The 17,831-nt window shown below is 39.8% G+C and overlaps 1 protein-coding gene across 2 annotated transcripts in view; it reads left to right on the forward strand.

Annotated features, from left to right (window-relative positions):
- Nucleotides 1–2,995: 2,995 nt before the first annotated feature.
- NRG1 (neuregulin 1) overlaps nucleotides 2,996–17,831 on the forward strand; it is a 470,147-nt gene continuing 455,311 nt past the window's right edge. The window contains exon 1 of one of the 2 annotated variants that reach the window (XM_084503262.1): nucleotides 2,996–3,022. The gene's annotated coding sequence lies outside the window, so the exon portion shown is untranslated. The remainder of the gene's footprint in view (nucleotides 3,023–17,831) is intronic. The other variant, XM_084503261.1, reaches the window with a different exon arrangement.

The raw sequence follows: 17,831 nt of genomic DNA on the forward strand, positions 1-17,831 counted from the left end.
TTTTGACAGCTGTACTTAAAACCCTTGAGATACAAGAGGTTCTGTCAGGAACTGTTTCCAGTTATCTGCTCACAAGTGATAACCAGTCAAATGGCTTGCTCTTCTGTACCACTAGAGCTGACACAAAGATTGTGGTTTCCTTGTCAGCCAGTGAGTGGAAGGTACATGTACTGAAGACCTGGGAGTTGTACTGAGTGTTTGCATAAGCTTAGCCGGCTGCATGAAGCTGCACAGGGATTTCACAAAAGCTGGAGGAAGATCTAAGGATTCCCGTTATGTCACCCAGAGTATCTGCTACATAGGTATGCTAGAGGGCATCGAGTGAACTCCAAGTAGCTTTGTACTAATGCTAGAAATAAAACTGTATTTTTGTCATTCTTTCTGGGCATATTTTTAACTCTACTTGCAAGATCACATGCAGACACCTTGCTTTTTAGCTCCAGAGTAAAGTCCTTATTCAGCAAGGCGTCTAAGTGTGTGCTTAAACATAAACTGCATTGCTTTGTTGAATAGCTGTAACTTTAAGAACATTTAACCTTAAACGTATACATAAATGCTTAATTTGACATTCTTCCCCAGAAAACCATTTGCAAAGATGGTGTCTGTAACACAAGGTTAGCAATGTTCCGGATGGAATTATGAACACACAACAAAATTAAGGAGAAAAACAGTTATTTTATTTTATTTTTAAAATGCAAATTCATGTGAAAGGAATAAAATATGAAACATAAGAACATTTTCTTCTACAAATGGGACACTTCTTTCTTGGTTGTCCAGTATTTTGAAGAATAAGTAGTAGTTCAGTTTTTAAAATGACAGGGCTGAGACATGGGAAGCTTGAGCAGGCTGGGTATTAAAATCAGGGAGTCAGGCTGGGTAACCAGGGTGGATTTAGGTCACTGACCTGCGATCCACCAGAGCAGCCTGCTCACTATGGGAGAGATTAGGTGACAGAAAGGGAAGTTTTCAAAGCGTCACCTTTCAGAAAGCCCAAAATTATCAGCAAGCTGTGCTGCCTAGGAATATCAGAGTGCCAATCACAGCTTCCAGTGCAAATCAGACCTCTTTGTTAAGCGTTGTTCAAATTAGGGATGCATTGAAGTAATCAGTATTCTCAGGAAAAAAAAAATAAATAAATCTTTGTTTCTTTTTTTCTTATTATTCATAGCTAAGGCTCATTCAGGAGCCTAATACTTAAGTGCACACTTGAAGGAAGAGGAACGGGACTACTTATATTCTGAGTTCAGATACCCATATAAATGATTATAGCGTGCCACTGGTCAGTGCTGTCCACACACACTGCAGGTTTTAGACATGCTTTTAGATATGGTAAAAACTGCAAGTGGATAGGGGTACAGGAAAAATACTGGGTAAGTGGGCTAAGAGATTTGTGGAAAATTGGCTGTACTGGCGGTCTCAAAGTTGTTTTTTTTTGTTTGTTTGTTTGTTTGTTTGTTTGTTTTGTTTTGTTTTGTTTTGTTTTTTCAGATGCACAAAGTTTAGCTTATGGCTGATTACTAGTGATGTTCCTCTGAAGTCAATATCTAAGCTGTGACAGTCTGATGATGACCTGGATGATGGCACAGAGCATGTTGTCAGCAAGCCTGCGGGTGCTCCCAGACTTGGGGAGTGGTGGATACACTGGAGGAGAGGGCTGCTCTTCAGAGGGACCTCAAATGTCAGAAGAAATGGAGTGATGGTAGCCTTCTGGAGTTCAGCATAATCAGAGGGCAGGTTCAGTCTGGGCTCCCTAGGTCAAGCTCAGGACAGACACCAAACCCATGGAGCAAATCCAGCAGAGGCCACTGAGATCACGAGGGCATGTGAGAAGGGCATGTGGCAGGCAAGAAGTGCACTTGTGCAGCTTGGGTACATGAAGGTGAAAGGGAGCTCCTCCGGCTGTCTTCAGCGCCTTGATGGGTGGGCACAGAGATGATGGAGCCAGACTGCTTGGAGGTGCACCAAAGGCAGAAGACACACATTGCAGTACAGAGCACTCACCAGTACAGGAGGTTGGAAGGTTCCTTTTTTCCATGGATGGGTGCTCAGTGCCTGGGAGAGAGGCCCAGCAAGGCTGTAGATTCTCCACAACTGGGTGTCTTCCCAGCTCGACTGGACAAGGCCCAAAGAAGCCATCTAAAGTGTCAGATTGGCCCCGTTGTGAGGTAAGAAGGCATCTGGGAAACTAGATGTGGGTTTTTATTTAAAAGTTCGAAACCTGGGTTATCTTATGAGCTTTTCCAATGCCGAATCTCGCTGCCTGTGCTTTTATTGCTGTGTGCCTACCATGTCCCCTTAGACTAAAAATCATCCAGGGACAGCAGTTCTCACCCTCCATGTGCTGTGAGAAGCCCCCTGCTCAATCGTGTGACCCAGTTACCCACAGCACTGACTTGGGGGGGCATTATCTCAGTGAGGAGCTCGCTAGGAAGCCCTAGGTACCCCTGGTTGTTGAAGACCACTCAACAGCAACAGCACAGACTTTGATTTACACGAGGAGCGCTCGACAGGAAGAACTGACCACGGAATAATACTAATAAATAAATAAAATAGACAAGGAGAATTGCTGAGCAGAGGGGTAAGACCCCCGCCTCCATCCCCCGAGCACTGGGGAGGGGAAGGTGGGATGGAGGGGCTCACGCTGCCTCCCCCTCCGACCCCACCGACCCTCCCTGCCGCCGGTGGGCACCCAGCCGGGCCGGTGCCGGGGAGGGGGGGCCGGCGCGGTGCCGGCGGAGGGGGGCGGTCTGCGGGCGGGGCGGCGGCGGCGGGCAGCACCATGCGGCCGCGGCTCCCCGCCCTCCCGCTCCGGCTGTGCGCGGCGGCGGCGGCGGCGGCGGCTTCCGCGGGGCGGCCGGGGGGAGGCGAGCCGCCGCCGCTGCCCTCCGCATGGAGCCGCGGCCGCCCGGCGCCACCGCCGCCGCGCTGCGGGGGGCGTCCGCGGCACCGGGGGCGGCGGGCGGCAGCGGCGGCGGCGGCGGCGGCGGCGGCGGCGGCGGCGGGGCGCCCTGCGGGGGATGTGGTGAGTGACGGCGGCGGTTCCGCGGTGTGCGTGTGCAAGGGGGGCGTGAGTGTGTGTGCAAGGGGTGAGTCTGTGTGCAAGGGGTGAGTGTGAGCACGGGGTGAGTGCGCATCCCCCGCCGCCGGCCCCGCCGCAGCCGCTGTCCGCGGTGCTGAGAGCCGCCGTGCGCGGAGCTCCGAAAAGGGATGGAGGGGACCTGCCCCGGTCCTCCCTGCTAAAACCCATCCCGAGGGGGTTTTCGATCCGAGGGGATCGCAGGGGAGCGGGGAGCGAGGGGACGGCGGGAGGCAGCGCGGCACAAACGCCGCTCCGGCGGTGGCCGCCCAGCGCCGGGTGGGATTTTGTGTTTGCGTTTTCCAGCCCTGCTTGCAGCGGGCGGTGTAAAGTAAGCTCCTTGGCGCCCTGCAGTTTTGCAAATGGAAGCGTACCCTCTGTTTTTTGGTACGCGCTGGCCGAAATGAATCTGAGCTCAATGAAGCGTAGCTGCATTATTCTCACATTTTCCTAGTCTCGAGTCACACAGGGAATAAAGCTGATGGCTGGGGGAAAATGCATCCTTACTCCTAGGAGTAGATTCAGTTATTATAGTGGAAACTTCTATGAATGCATCAGAAGTAGTAACTATATGCTTCTGTTTGAACCCTTCCCTCTTCCAGCTAATGCTTACCTTCCCCTTCTACAGCAGCTAAACATGCTCTTCATTTCTTGTAGCAAACATTCTTCATTCTTATGAATAGTTAGCTGCACTGTTGCATGTCTGGAATTACATTCATTTTTCAAACTTAAAAAAGCCAAAAAAACAAAAAAACAACAAACAACAAAAAGTCTTTCCTCTGAGCTTCTGTGTCAGTTATCTACAGGTCTCAGCTCCTAGGTACGGACTTGGACTTAGTGGGAGCTGAGCTCTGCAACTCTGTAAATGTATGGCACTTGGAAGGTTATTATTATTATTATTATTGATATTATTACTGAAAGGAAGCCTCTTTAAAAGAAACAGTACTGTTTACCATAGACATCAGACTAAGGCCAAGAGGAATTGCTCTGTGTGATCACGAGGCTATTGTATAATCTGGAAGGTTAGCCATGGGCAAGGACCCTTGGTTAACTACACAGAAACTAGCAAAGTACTTTTCTGGAGGAGACGGTTCTGTCTACAAAGTGAAGGCTGGAACAGTGATTCAGGCCTGCATAAATAGAATTCCTTGCAAATCTTGGATTTAGGAGTGTAAAAGCTTGTAAAACCTGGACTCCCCTCAATTCATGATCAAACTCCTTTGTGGTTTAGTGGGATTTGTATTTCACTGGCTGGTGTGTCCCAGCTTGTAAGTCACATCTCAAGCTTATTTACTGTGGCTTCTGCTTTTCTGATTAATGCTACAACATTTATTTATTTATTTATTTATTTATATTTTAAGTGAAACTTGGCCATTTTGCTTGAGTCTGTTTTGAACAAAATATTGTTCCTGTGCTCACTGAGGTGTTAGTTGCTTCTCTTGACACTGAGAGAGACAAAAAAAAAATGATTCAGATAAATCTTGAGGCTGCCTCCCATTCATAACTTTTCCTTACCTGTTTTATCTGCTTGTGTAAGTGTTTCTGCTGACTTTAAGCAGACTTCAGGATGGAAATAAATTTTCTCCACTGTTTTGAAGGCATTCGATAAGGCTTAGGCTTGTATGTGTTCTGCTGGCATGATTAATCAGGGGTTTCCGTGCTGGACTTCTCATATGACTGATGAGAAGGTATATGGAACTCCTATGTAGAAAACCACAGCAGATCAATCAGAAGACAAATTGTCATCAGAGATCATCTTTTGGCATTCTGCTGGCATTCCTCACATCTATGTAGGACACAAAGTGGGGCACTCAGCCTAAGAGTACATGTTGCTTATGTAGCAACAACTGAACCCATGGTCTTTCCTCCTTTAAGTTCTGCTGGGCTATAAGATCCTTCTCGTGCTACATCTGAAGAAGGTCCAGAATAGCACGAGCCAACATTGGTCAGAAGTGGACTCTGGTTTAAGAATGGTTGTATACATGTTCAGTCATGTTTGCTATGCAGCCCCCATGTACATACTACATACTGTCCCCTCTTGCAATGTGTTTTACTGTCTTTGAGCAGCAGTTAAAAATAGGCGGAAGGATCCAGTGTATTCTGAATGGCTCACCTTTGCAGTCATGCATGATAGTTTTATAGATGGCTGCCTTCTTGCACCGTAGAAGATGTGTACCATGTTGGTAAGCCAGTGTATGCATGTGTTGTGTGTGTTGACCACAGGCAGGCATTTTAACTGGTTTTATTTATGTATTTATTTATTTTATTTCTTGAGATTTTCACAAAACCTCATTGTGAAATTAATACTGAACCTAGCAACAGCCTAATTATATCTATGTAGGCACAAACTGGGTTTGCAAAAATATGTTTGTGCTAACAAAAATTAAATATACTCATCAGGTTGCCTAAAATCCATTTCATTTAATGAGAAGTTAAATTTAATTTTTATATAATATATATCTGATTGTACAGAATATGTGAAAAGTATTTTTCATCTCTATTCATCAAGTCAAACTCCCTGTAGCTGCTTCGGGGATTGCTCCTAAGTGTAAGCAACTTAAAAATACATTTGGAGATCTGAGATAAAAATAGTTGACTTATGTTCGCCTGCACCAGGGAGTCTATTTTTATCTTTATTCACTAGCTTGCACACATGCAATTCAGTGGATGTTACAGGCCTCCTCTATAACAACAAGGTTAAATCCAGCCCCTAAGTGTGCTAAATCATTTTGGTTTAGCAGCCTTGTCTAAAGGGTCACGTTTCTTCCTGATGTACAGATGTTTCTAATCAAATGAAGAGGGGAGGAATAAGAAAGCTTATTCTGAACTTTAAACATGTTGTCAGCTCACTCGTTGAATAGCTACATGATTTCACTGTCACTTTCACAGATGGGCTGAAATTAAGAGGAAAGAGGGAACTTGAAACCTCCTTAAAATATTTGACTCTCCTTCATACTTTGTTTTTGTAGCTTTTCCCAGCACTACTGAAAATATATTCCATCAAAAGTTCGTTTGAAATGGTTTTATCTATAAACATCGGTTTGAGGCTAGCTAAGATTGATTAATGTGTCTCTTTAAAAGAAAGGATGTGCCACTATCTGGAACTACTTATTTAGAGCTTGTGTGCTCTGAATGCTCTGCTGAACTGAAGCATAGTCTGAATGTATTTCTTCTCTATTCCTATGTATACATGGTTATGGCTGTATAAATCCTGTGTTTACATCATGATTCAAGTGGGCAGATTTTTTTCTTGGGTAATACTTCTTGTTGGGATAAGTGCAGTTCTGAAGGGCTGGACATTGATCCTGATCAAACACCCTGCCAGGGAGGCCCCTTTGGGATTTATTCAGTGTTGCTGCCTCAACAGCTGTTAGAGCTGTGGGGGTTTTCTCTTTTTTCCTTTTGCTTGCAGGGATTTAGCTGCCTGTCAGTAGGTCTGTGTGCCAAGTCAGAGGATAGCACTCCTAACTGGCTTCTGTGGGCTGGATTTCGCAGCCTTCCTAACCTGTCCATCAGTCATTCTAACCAATTGCCATTTTTAAAATTAGAAACTCATCCTAAAAGGCAACTTTCTGAGGTGCTAAATGCCCTTTCAGGGTGCAGCATCTACCTTTCCTGACTGCCTAATACCACGCCCCTGAAGCAAATGGGAGTTTTGATTTTGCCTCTGGTATCTGTACAGTCTATGCTGTAATGAGGACCTTGTCTTGCCAGGAGGGTGCAAGTTACCCTTGACCTCACACACACCTTAATTACTACTATTTCAATTTGCATGCTGAAAGTAACAATAATTTCAACCCAACCTGTTCCAACCTACCCCTTCTAACCCAAACCATTCTATGATTCTGTGGTTTTATATTGCATGACCTTTCCCACTGTGTGCAAACACACACTTCTATATTCAGTGTTTTGACTGGGACTGCTCATGTGAGGAAGGTGAGCAGAACTTGTCTCTGTTTTTCTCATGTGTCAGTCTCACTGCTTAGACGGTTCGACCTGTAGTGTCTCCTTTACATATGTGTATATGTGTGTATCTATTCACATAGATAACAGTTGCACTCTAATGCTTGGTAATAATTTGTTTTTATTGCATTCTGGTAGTAGTTCTAAATGTTTATTTGATTGTGAGCATTCATTTCGTCTACAAATAGATGTGTCTTCTCTGATTGTGTAACATTCTGGAATAGCATAGGTATATTGCTGCTCTCATGCCAAGATCATCTTCAGCAACGAGATGCATATCTAAACAGAATGCATCACCATCATTACCTTAATAAAAAGTGAGTCATGCACTTTCATTCTTAAAATAGTTCAGTAAACTGGCATATCAGTTTATTATGGATATTTGTCTTATTTATATCAGTTTATTGATGGATAGAGTATACTGTAGAAGAAAAAAATCATTGTTGTGTCGACAAAGAGCATCTTCCCTGAAGCTCCATGCTTAATTTAGCACTTCATGCCTGAGCTCACTAATGAACATTTTAATTAAGATTTCACAATGTACATCTTAATTAAGTTTTAACTAAAACTATAAATGTTCAATTATTATAAAGTCTGTTATGACTTAACAGAGTTTTAGATTCTTAATGAGATCACCAGTTAAGGAAACCAGTTTGTTCTGGAACACAGAGAGAAAATCTGACTGCTTCATAGCTAACTCCATATCTGATGGTCTTGTAGCTATTGGACAGAAAATGTAGCAGCTCATATCACAATTTGCACCAAAAAAAGCATCCAAGCTAAGGTCTTTGAATAGCACTTTATGAGTCAGAAAAGCTTTCACATGCTATCTTGAAAAATATGTGCATTCTCCGAGGAAACAAAGGGGAAAGTTGAAACTGTAGAAGCTGTCAGCTCCACATCATCTGTATCTGTGCAGGAGATCATCAGCAGGTGAGTCAGAAGAAATTTGGGAAGTATTGCCTTTGATACCTCCATGCTTCAAAGGGATTTTCTCACTTGCAGGGGTGAAGCAGCCACTTCAAGAATGTGTGAGGAACATCAGAAAATATCATACTTTGACAAAGACATGTCTTCTTTTCTGCAAACACTGGGCCTCTCAGGCACTTATCCAAGTTAAATTCCTGACCAAATAAAAAATTGAAATCTTGAGTGTAAAATAGCCCATATATTTTCTATAACATTCTGAAAATATTTCCCTAACATCAATTTTTTAACCATACTGGTTTTAAAAAGAACATTCAGAAAGCCCTAATCTGTACACAGTACTGCAACTTTTTTTCATCATGCTAGAAAGTCTTTTCACAGCAACAGTCAAAATTCATTTATAACCCACCTGCTTTCTGACAAGAACAGTTGTCAGTTTTTGACGGTTATCTGCATGTATGTGTTAGCACTTTCTTTGTGTGAAAGAGCATTTGGTAGCCAGCAGAGGGAGGGAATCTGATTCATAACAGGTGAATAAGGGACTTGATTAGTTTTTGTTACAGCTGTCTAAAACATTCAGTCTTTCTTGGTAGGGCAAGCCACATACACGGTGGATACATTCTTCTTTCTTCTCAGCTTTCATGTTTGTTAGTTAGCTATACAAGGCTAATAGAGAACAGTTAATTCTATTGTACTCCTCACTGGAAGGATAATTCTATTTCACTCCTCAAGGAAAGATATATATCTATGGGAAAATACCAGCTCCAACTGGCAAATACATTTTGATTTGTTCCACTGGTGACATCATCTGTCATCAAACATATTTTCACTGAATCAGATGGCAGTCAGAATTTTTCAGTGTTATTTTTATCACTATTTATTCACTTTGTTCAGTATTATTTTTTAATCCCCTGTCTATAGTGATTTTTTCCCCCATATTATTTTGAATTGCAGAGTTTTATGACTAGCTGCTATCTAGCATTTGTGCTTAAGAATCCAATATTGCATATTCTGGGAGAAAAAAAAAAAAAAAAAAAAATTGGTATAAAATAAAAACAGTGGCTCCTGCAGTGTATTTTACTGACACACATTGCCTTCTTAAATCTTAGAGGTGTATGGCTTCTTCTACTTTGTGTATGAAAGTGAAGCATTCATGGTTTCTCTTGTCTCCTTTTGGGTCTTTTCCAGAGTTACTCCCACCTTTCTCTGGTCTTGCCATGGTTTTTAACTGTGTGAAAGCAAGTAAGATATTGTGCTGTTTAATGTGCATTGTTTCATAATATGCTGATGAGTCTTATTTCTGCCATGGGTGGGAGAATAATAGTGGTGGTGTCACCTTATTGCTAGTTTTTAGCAGATGCTTTCCTGGAGATGGCAGAGATTAACACTGCAGTGCCTGGTGTTTGAAACTGCAGTGCTGAAACCAAGAGCTATGCTACAGCTGCTTCAGCTGGCGGCAAGGCATGGCCTTTGGGGGCCCTTCAGCAGGATCTGACCTGCATGCATCACTGGGTGAGTGCAGCAGTGTATGACCACTGGTCATTTGTCTAGTTATGACCACTGGTTGTTGCCAGAGGTCTCCTGTAGGTCAAGTGTCTTTAAACTTAGCCAGAAAGAACTGCTGCCATGTCTTTTTATTTCTTCTCAAAGGGTTTTGCTGAGCCCTACAAGTGGATAGGTCTTTTCAAGATCAGAGGTGGTCTTAACTATTTTTTTTTCCTATTAGATGCATTGATTGTGTTTTGTGAGGAGTATCAAGCAGCATAAACAAGTCGATACTTAAGAGTTTTGTACAAAATCAGTAATGTAATAGGTTTTTATAAGTATGTAAAATTCAGATTTACATTAGACTTTGTTTCTGTACTGAATTCTGTGGCAAAACTTGCATTCACTTTCACTGGGAGCAAAAACAGCCCCTGAAGCTGTTGTTGTAGTCCAGCATAAATTGCATTGGAAAGCGGTTTGGTGCTTTGGTGGGATATCTCAGTTAATATTCTGAAACAATTTTTCTCCTTTGACATCTGGCAAATTGCATAGCGGAAAGCTTTAAGTATATGTGTCTACTGTCCTAGACAAGCTTCTGCATTCACTTTCAAAGCAGAATTTTTGTCCCTCTTCACACAAATTTGAGTATGCATCCTTCTAAGGGGTAGTAATGAGTAATAAAAGAATTAAGGTAAGATGGAATATTAAAGAAATGCAAATTTTTATTAGTAGATATATGATACCTCCTTATTAACACTGAGTTCAGTGATTACAGTTGAGATAATTAAGTGCATGGTGAAATTAGACTAGGTAAAACCTTTGTTTTTAAGATTTCTTTTACTATTTAAGTAGATATAAATCTTACTAGAAGAATAAAAATTTAAGTACAAAGGTTAATCCAAAACACACAGCATAGAAGAAATGGTAGCTTTTGTAGGTATCTTGTCCAAACTTTTTTGCTGGGAACTTAAAATCTGCTACATGGACATGGATGTATGGACATTTGGTTATTTTTAGTTTGTCTAGATTCCTGTTAAAAGGTTGTAGGAGAAAAAGGATGAGTGATTCTTGGACGTCTTTGAAAATCTACCTGTTTTGTGCTAAAGTACTGAAAAACAGAAATAGTCTACAGGTCCACTTTATACACCATAAAGTTGTTACGAACATCTTGCCTTTCAGGTAGTTTATTGCTGTGAGTTTTATGATTCACATTGGTTTCTCGTGACTAGCTGTTACTGGACTTGTGACACGCTACTATCTTCATCAGCAAGATGCTCCTTGATGTGCCAGGGAGGACCTTGTGGGAGACACAAAACAGCTTTTTATGGAAAAACACCAGAAAACAGGTAAATCCTAAGAGGGTATCTTAACGTGACTTTCTTCCTGATATGTAGGAAATTGATGAAATGGCTTGATAAATGCTGTGCAGTTAAGTATCTCTGTTCAGCTGGAGTGGATTTTTGTCCAATTGTGGTAAATGAGGGTTTTGTCTCTGGCTTGGGGCCAGATTTTCAATCTTTTAATTTACTTGGGATTTTCTTTTGGCAGAACAGGATGTTCTGCTATGTCTGAGAAAATGTCTTACTTTATTGACAAGTTATGAAGGTCAAGACAAACAGTCAGTTAGGTTTGCATGCTGCGATGTCTTCAGAAGATGAATAGTGAGGGAGCCAAGGGGAACAGAACTAGACCATTTAGAGGAACAAATTAAATTTAAACCTTCCTCAGATTTTATATGTAACTGACCATGCTTTTCATTTTCAATTCTGACCTACTTTCATGTATAATTCCTGTTCTAGGAGGCTAATTTTAAGTAGTCACTTTTGAAAATATTGTCCAGACATGGAATGATGAATAATCTCTTTGCAAGTGCAGGCAGGATCAATACTTTTGCTCCTATTATGGATTTAAAAGCATGATTTTGAAAACTAACACTTCTGATTAGATTCACTGATTTTAAGATTATTTAAACATATATGGAAAGCTATATTCATGCTCTTTTGTTGTCTTACCTGCACATCCTCTCTTTAACTCAAGGTCTCAGGAAACCTCTTAGGTAAAAATCCTGGTGACATATTTAATCTCACCATTACTGGAAGTTCAGGAGAAGTTTCTTCCATACTTAATGGTTGGTGTTTCTCCAATTGGTAGAGAAAGTTACTTATAATAGACATATATATATATATACATAAAGATACTGATTGAAGGACAATACCTTGTTTTAATCTTCCTGTATAGTGCAGAGGTGTTTGCTATTTCTACATCTATCAAGAAACTCTGTTTGCCTTAGTAATACAGAATAACTGTTCGCTGTTATACTGTTGTATTGATTTCAGAAATCCCTTTGAAATTAATCTTTCTGATTTTTATACGTCTCTCTGGAGACTAAGAAGGCTCTCCTGACCATGCTTGAATGTGGGATCACCTTTTGATTCTCTTAATTAAAGCTTGCCATCTTTCCAGTTTCCCTGAACAAATTAATCTGCTGTAGTGGTTTAACGGCAGATGAACGTTAAAAAGATGATGCATCTTCACTACTTCTCACTTTTTTTTCTCAGTGCAGCTGTAGCAAAGATGATCATGTTCCCATATTTACAGACACATTTATTTCCCGATTTATTTATTTATTTATTTTTAAATGGCAAAATATGAAAGCTTGAAACAGCTTTTAATTTCCAAAATTAATTGCAAAGTTTGCTGTATTTTATATTTATGAATTCCTCTTAGTATTTAGTGATCTGGCTAACAGGTCATTGTTGCAATCCATGTAACATAAAGGGTACTGTGCAGACAACTGCACAGAAAACAGGTTAGCTGCACTGTGTAATTCAACATGGGCAAAACACAGGCAAATTACCAATTTTATTAACTATGATGCATTATCTGAAAAACTAACATACAATTATGGAAAGCAAAGAAACTTTTTTTTTTTTTTTTTTTTTTTTTTTTTCATAGAGTAACACTTATTGATAAGTGGGCAGATTTTTGGGGAGATTACCGTCTCTTCACATAGGACATTTTATCTGTTGCTCAAGGTCATTGCATTTTTTTTTTTTTTCTTGTTTCTTGCAGGCTGTAGGCTGCTAATTGATTTTAGGTCTATTCTCTTGAAACATAATCTAGTTTCTTCCCTTGTATTTTGTGCCAGGCTCTTAGATTCTTAAAAATCTATAGGTTTTATTTTTTTTTTTTTTTTTTTTTCTGAAGAAGAATAAAATATCTTGGTTTATTCATTTTGCTTTGTGGATAGTGACTGCTTCAGTGTAATATATTGCATTTATTTCCTGAAGTGCTGGTCAGAAAACCTTTTTGTTTTTGTAATCTGAAGATTTCATTGTCCCTGTAAGTGGACAGGCTACGGTCTGTTTGTCTTCATCCTCCCCAGGAATATTTGTTTTTTTTTTTTTAAGTTCCTTTGCTGATGTAGATATGTATGTTTCCTTGTCATTGGCACTGCATTCAATGATCACTGTAAGGTCATTTTTGTGGGTGAACTAGGAATGGTGAGCTGTTACATAGTGCTTTCGTTGTTATCAAATTTATCACCTTTGCAATATTCTACCATTATTTGTGTCAGCTTAAGTGGCAGTTCCCCATGCAAGAATATTAGACTTTTATAAGTTTTTTAAATCTTTTGCAGTTCAGTTTCAAATTGAAAAAAAAAAAAAAAAAAAAAAGCCAAAATGCATCCAGGTGATTTTGGCACAGAAATCATAGTGTACACATTGTTTAAAAATTGCTTGTTATTGAAGGTGAATGGTATTAGTTTTACTTTAGTACCCATATAGTCTCTACTGCCTATATACTGTGAACAGAAGGTTTGATATTGAAGTGTTTTAGGATTAAACAAGTAGTAGGATGCCTGACTTTCTAGAATCATGTAGTAGCTGTTGGCCTGGTATTCTAAACCAGTCATATGGAAGAAACCATAAAAACATTTCAGGTTGGCAGAGTGTTAAGGATGGGGAGACACTATTGGTAGAGGATGACCATGATCTCCTGGTGAGTTGGATGCAACTAAATGGTATACATATTCACCCGATTCAACAGAGAACTTGTGAAATAAAGACTATACATTTTGACAGGAGAGCAGGATTTGGAGTTTGTAAATAACATCTGTGGAAAGAAATCAGAGGTCACGAGCATTGACAAAACACTAGAACCCACTCCATTGCAGAAACTAAAAGGACATTCTTTTAAAATGTACTGATATTGTAGGGCTCCCTACATATAAACATTGTGGAGTTTAATCTGTAACATGTGTAGTTTTCATATTAATTCTAGAAAGTGAGCCATTTGAAAAGATTTCAGAAAAGAGCTCCAAACCCAGCTAACAGCTGGAAACATGGCTTGCAAGGGATTTGGTCTACAGTCTCTGTAGCAAGAGAAAGATGATATGATCCCTTCCTATTAGAAGAAAATACGAACTGAAGATTTAAAATCAGGACTTCTACACTATGATTCTCCCACAATTATTAGACATTTAAATCTCTGGGAAAAATTCTGGAGACTGTGTGTGCAGGATTTCAGAAGAGGTAATCTCAGTCATCCTTTTTTGTCTGAGATTCTGGTAAGAAATCAGTGAAAATTAAATACCCTAATGTTAAAACTTGTTGCTGATTTAGATATGTGTGGTTTTCATCCAACTATAATCACAAGAAAAATGATAAGTAGACACCATGAGGTGTTTGAAGTACTTATTTGCTGAGATGTGACACCTGATCTTCTAATTTCCAGTTTGTCAAGGTGTGTATGTTTTGTTCTCATCTCTCTGTCACTTGAGTATAACAGAAAATTAAAGCCTTTATGGAAAACTCTACAGAGACCAGAATGTCTTCTTCTTTTGATCTGTCTTCAACTAAAAAGGCCATTTAATGACATTGGTCTATTGGTGCTGTCATCCTTTTCTTAGTCATTCTGACACTGAATGAAATTTGGAGGGTTTGGGGGAGTGTTTTGGAGTGGATACCAGGGTATATACAAACAAACAGAAGTTGTTATAATGCGTTGAAGTTCCATCTTCTGCAAAGGCATTTCCTTTACATAGCAGGAAACTCAATATCTTAAACAACCTGGAAAGCCTAAGCAAATAAGTTTTGATTAAAAATGACCATCAGGTACTTGAAACATGTCAAGGCACAGGAGAATAGACAAGAAGTGCCAAGGAGAAACCCACTGAGAAGCAGTGTGGCCCAATTGTTAGAGCCAGCTAGCTGGGGACTCAGCATATGCCATTACAGTTTTCTGTACTTGAACAGCTTAGGTCAGTTATTAATGTTTGCAGGAAGAGAACTGACAATATTACTTTCATGTGATAACGTGTTTCTGAAGTGCTTGACTATATTGTTAAGGAACATATACTGGCATCAATCGTGGTGCCACGAAAAGGCTTCTGAACTAGCCTTTCTGAACTAGCCTTCAGCTTTTAGGGTGACTTCTAGATTCACATTGGACCAAAAGTCTTACATTGGACCAAAAGTTTTTCTGCTTTCAGGACTGCTAAAGGAGAAAGTGGGAACATCCATCTGTAACTGAGCATTACAAAGTCCAGGAATTAATATGTCATTGTGATAGTGAAATGGCTTCTTGATCTGCAGTGGTGTTGCCTAGTCACTCACAAGATCTCTTCCCTCTCCTCCCCAAAGCAGCACTCTTATTCTGCCCCTGCTCTGTTTTTCTGTTGCACTGGGAAGCACTTGGGGTGCAGTATCACTTGTTCCTGAGGAGAAGTTGAACTACTAATACTGGCAGTTCTCTGCCAAGTGACTTGATCTATTTTTTTTAGTGAAACCTGCAGGGGCGTCCAAAGGTGAACACCCTTGGCAGTATCATATAGGCACTAGCTCCATATGGCTGACTTAGAGAAAGATGTCTAATTGGTTTTGGCAGTTGCTTGTAGTTCAAAATGGCTCATGTCCTCACTGAAAATACAAGTGTGTGGGTGTCTGGTGAAAAGACAAAACAAGAAACACTCCTGATTTTCAGATGAACAAACCTGGTATGTTGGATTCCCACAGCTAAAGGAACAAAAGATAACCAGTGTCTTTTTTTTTTATTTTTTCTTTTCTTTTTTTTTTTTTTTTTTGAAGTCTCATGCTTAATTGTGTTGATGATTAGTCCTGCTCAGGACAATGAGTTGAAGGCATTCTACTGAATGGAAAAGTAATGAGGAAGATACAGATATATACAAGAGAGTTCCCGCAAAACCCTTCTCTTTGCACCTTTGCATTGATCAGCACAACTGTTGCCATCTTGCAAAGATTACAATGGACTTGTACCATAGTTTTGTTGTTGTTTTTTTAAATCTTGACTCTCCCAAAGGAAAAGAAAGCAATTTAGTGAGTGAGAGATTGTCAGAAGTACAAGCCGTTAGTATCAAAGTAGAGAAGTTTTGGGGTTTTCTTCTCCTAATAGCATTACTTTTCTCCTGTTATTTTTTATTTATTTTTATTTTTTTTTTATAAAACTTAATCTTACTTCTTTAATGTTGTTTGCCCAAAAAATGAGTTGTGTCCTTGAGGCCTTGGTAGCACTGATGGGATGGCAAAAAGATGGTTTGTAAGGAACCGAGAAGTACTAGATCAAGTCTGCTTCACTACTGATGTTTCTTTTTGACCCACCAATGCCTCTAATGGAGATACACACATACTGTCAGACTGTCATTTCCACATTTTTAAGCACCATCAGCATCTTCCGTGGCAACTAAATTTTTTCTGCTGCAAATGCATATGGATGACTAATGCATTGTTAGTCTCCGTAATTCTCCCATTGTAGCTGTCATAGGATGGTGTTTTAATATGACCTATTGTTCCCTCTTATTTAATTCTATTAATTTGTTCTATTTTGAAATTGGGTTACAATGCATAAGAATACCATGAACAGCAATAGCTAAATCTTTTCCTCATCAGTCGCTACATCCCTGTAGGCATTTTTGTTAGCATTTTTGTTCATTTGTGGCCACTTCTATGCAGATTATAATTCATAGCTTAGTGTTAAAGGTAGAGCTTAGAGACAGTTAATGAAAAATATGATTCTGGCAGGCAAACATCACTGTGTTTTCCAGAGAAGCCTTTGAATGATACAGAATATATGAATGAATGAATTTTATTTTATTTTATTTTTTTTTTTTTTACTGGTCGCATGTTGCAACTCTCTCCTAAAAATTAGAAATGTCTACATATATAGATCAAGTTATTAAACTTATAGTCAATGGCACTTCAGATAACATGATATTATTTTGTTTTCTGGGACCAAAAGAGAGTTCATCTTGTAAACTCAGCAGTAATAAAGTGCTCTGTGAGTACTGCTCTTAACCACATACATTTTAATTGTAAAGAAAACTGTGAATAACACCAATCTGCGGTGTGGAGTAGTTTTCTGTCACATCAGACTATGGTTATTGTAAAATGCTTGACTGGCCCTTGGACAACCGGGATATATTGTTAAGATGCTGCACAGGGAAAGAATTTCACAGATACATTAATAACTTATCTTCACTAATGTTATACTCTCACGTGCTGGGACTGAGACACGCATTTTGTGCTAATCCCCCTAGAAAAGGAGATGAAAGCCTAATGTTGTTAATCCTTTAAATCGCTGCATCAAAATCTTAGCACCTGCCCAAGTCTTGAGAGCTCATCAAAGACAGGAATCTATGGGGAGAAACAAACTTGGCTTTCTTTTGAGGAAAATCTAAGTGAACAGACAGGGCTTTTGCCACCTTACCTGCAGATACATTTCCTGCTGTCCTTGCCATCTGTGTTGATAGCCAGTTAGCCCATCACAATCACATGCCTTGTGTTGGATTTACTGTTAAAGATGCTACTCACAAGCTTCCATAGGCAAATGCAATTTGACACACATCTCAACTCCAGATATACAAGGATTGTAAGTTCGCAGAAAAAAAAGTAAATCAGTCTTGAGACTCAGTATAAATATACTTATTTTTAACTTTCTTGTACTTTTGAGCTTCCTTAGATCATGTTTCCATGTGATGACTTAGGGTACTTTGTTATGTTGATTAAAGCTTTGCTCCTGTAAACAATGCTATGGAATCAGAGCGCAGCTGTAGTTTATGTATCCATAAGCAGTGAATCTCCATCTCTTCATTTTCAAGAATTTGGTTTTAGCTTGTGACCATTTTCTCTGTAAAGGAAAGGCAAAAAGTTGAGACTATTTTTAAGTGGAACTGGCAACACAATGCATTGTCCCTCCTTATAGCCTGAGGTTATATAAAATAAGTTAAATTAATAATGATAACAGTAATATCTTCAACAAGAACAGTGTCTTCCTTTGAGGTTTTCTTCTTCTTATATTTGTTTTATATATATCAGCTTCAGCCTGGCAGACTAGAATGTGAAATTAATTTTTGAAAAGAGGA

The sequence above is a fragment of the Aythya ferina genome (genome assembly GCF_964211825.1).
Source record: "Aythya ferina genome assembly, chromosome: Z".
Classification (NCBI taxonomy): domain Eukaryota; kingdom Metazoa; phylum Chordata; class Aves; order Anseriformes; family Anatidae; genus Aythya; species Aythya ferina.